Raw genomic sequence first — 2477 nt, 5'->3', positions numbered from 1 at the left:
GAGGAGGAGGAGGAGGAGGAGGAGGAGGAGGAGGCCAGGAGGCATGAGAGCAAAGGGATGAGGAAAGATGGGCAAATACAAAGCCAGATGGTGACAGAAACAGATGACATGAAGACAGGATTTGTCAGGCAGAATGCTCAAGGAGCCTGTCCTTGTCCCTACCAGAATTAGTGAATCTTCTTGAGATGCATGTAGATCCCATTCTTGGATTTCAACACAAGTCGTGGTATGGGGACTGGGACCCTGGTGCGATCTGGCAGCAGCTCAAAGCGGAGCAGGGTCAGGGCCACAACCACCTTCAGCTCATTCATAGCAAATTGTTTCCCAATGCAGTTTCTGGATCAGAAAGGGACAATGAAACTCAATGACTTTTGACCTGAGCATGAGAGGCCCCTAAAGTAGCCTAGAACAGCATTCAGGGGCTACCTTCACAGGTCCAGTCTAATCTCTGTCATTACAGGCCATGCCCACATCTTCCCCAGGCTGTGGCTCTCTGGACTTTGATTCAGCCCCTGTGTATTTCAAGGCTACTTTGACTCTAGTTCTTTTAGGGTTATGAAGTCTGTTAGGCCAGCATTCTAAGCATTAGAGCTCAAAGTTGTGAATTATTTATGAAGTTAATCATTACTTAGTTTACTTCATCCAGGAAGGTAGAGGGAGTCTGATTTCAGTAGGAAACTTCCTAAGGGGGACTCTGTTGGGGATCCTCAACTGGCTGTCCCATCTTCTTCCTAATTAGGGTATCTCTAACTCCTTAATCAGCATGTTTAGTCTTCTAATTGCCCTTCAGAAATGTCTCTTGTTCCTGCTTCAGTTTTCTTTTCAGACTTCCTTGATCTCCCCTAGTTTCTGCCTACAACAATCCTCTCTGTACCTCTATCAGGTAGGGCTATATTCAGATGCCTAGCTGCAGCCAACCTTCTACTGGCTGAGTCTTATCACCTCTTTTCTACCTATCTCACTTCCTAGTTCAGATCAAGTTGTTGATGTGTTGACAATTTCTCCTCTCCCTCAGACTATATATTCCCTAAGCTCAGGCCAACGAGCAGCTGCCTCTCATTTCTTTGCTGATTTTCCCTTTCTTCCAGGGCACCCACAGAATCATCAATGCAATATTTAATGATAAGCTACAATCAGGGCATGAGATGATGTCAGGAACATGGAACATTTTGGAAACTACTCAATGAATGAGTGAAAGAACATTTTTTGACTACAGATATATTTGTGTTTGTGGAATACAGTTTTGAGTTGGAGGCAGGGGTAGGAGAGTATCTTTCACTCCTTTTTTAAAAAATCTAACATTACACCTGACACACAGAAACTCCTTAATAATTTATTCTAAATTCAAAATAAGCATTTTTATTTTGCTCTAAATTGTAATTCAATGGAAACTAAAAAAGGCTTCTGAGCCAAGCAAGGTGTGGTGGTCCCTATGTGGATCTCAGAACTTGGAAAGTTGAGGCAGAGGGATCATGGACTCCAGGCAAGCTTGAGCCTGTCTCAGAAAACGCCAGCAGCAATATGCTTCATTCCAACTTATGCTGAGTTACCCAATACTCTGCTGTCTTCTAGTGTAAGTGTCATGATTCTCAGTGTGTGGATGGGGGAGCATTCAACCTGAAGTATGCCAAATTCTAGACAGCCTGTGTCTGGAAGAACAACAGATTTGAATCTTGTTCTGTGAAATCTCATTTGCCACTTGAGTAATTCATTAAGTATAGGATCAGATGAACCTTCTGTGCTCCTCCTTTTAAGCTAACAGTAAGTTGGGTTTCACGGGAGCCTTGAGGATTTTCCTAGAAGCCATTGAAAAGCCTTCAACTTGTTCAGTATCTATTTCAAGATGGTTTATATTTTACTCACAAAGAACCTTAATAAATGCTATAACTTATATATATAACAGAGGGTTTTCTCAAAAATCAGTTTATTCTCCTATTCATTAATGCTTTTTGTCTGAAGACAGACCACACAGCCTTTACGTGTAATGTCAACAATATATATTATTTGTCAAGGTTTGGCCTTGGGCAGTTATAAGAGGAATGCGCACAGTGGCACTGAGTCTCTGATTATGCTGGGAGAGCCTGCACAGGTGGAGTCCATGGATGTGGAATAAATAATGTTCCTTTAAAAGACTTTCTGTAACACCAGTTGTCCAGGACTGACGCCCAAGCAAAATTATCACTTTCCGTAGTGATTATAAAATTTGAGAAGTACCCAGGAAGGATACTTGGCCTGGCTTAAGTGCAGAAAAAAAATCATGGCACTTGAAAAGCTGGATGCTTTTGAAGTTAAATTCACAGGATAAAAAAATCAAGTTACAGTCCTGCTTCTAATATATAAGAACATTTGAAAGTCAGTTTCTCCTGCAATGCTATCATCATTTTCTGCACAGACACATTCCCAAGAAGCTTTCCCCCCATTTCCACCCATAGAATATAACTGGAGATGCCATGTATGCATTAGGTCAAAAACATCAA

At 41.7% G+C, this 2477-nt stretch overlaps 1 long non-coding RNA gene across 1 annotated transcript in view; it reads right to left on the bottom strand.

The window, feature by feature from the left end:
• LOC106143910 overlaps positions 1-350 on the bottom strand; it is a 1150-nt gene extending 800 nt beyond the window's left edge. The window contains exon 1 of the long non-coding RNA XR_001229047.2: positions 163-350. This is a non-coding gene — a long non-coding RNA (uncharacterized LOC106143910). The remainder of the gene's footprint in view (positions 1-162) is intronic.
• Between the last annotated feature and the right edge of the window lie 2127 nt (positions 351-2477).

Source organism: Microtus ochrogaster, chromosome 10, assembly GCF_000317375.1.
Source record: "Microtus ochrogaster isolate Prairie Vole_2 chromosome 10, MicOch1.0, whole genome shotgun sequence".
In the NCBI taxonomy this organism is placed as follows: domain Eukaryota; kingdom Metazoa; phylum Chordata; class Mammalia; order Rodentia; family Cricetidae; genus Microtus; species Microtus ochrogaster.
Note: the sequence above shows the minus strand (reverse complement) of the source record. Positions and strands in the feature narration are given on the sequence as shown.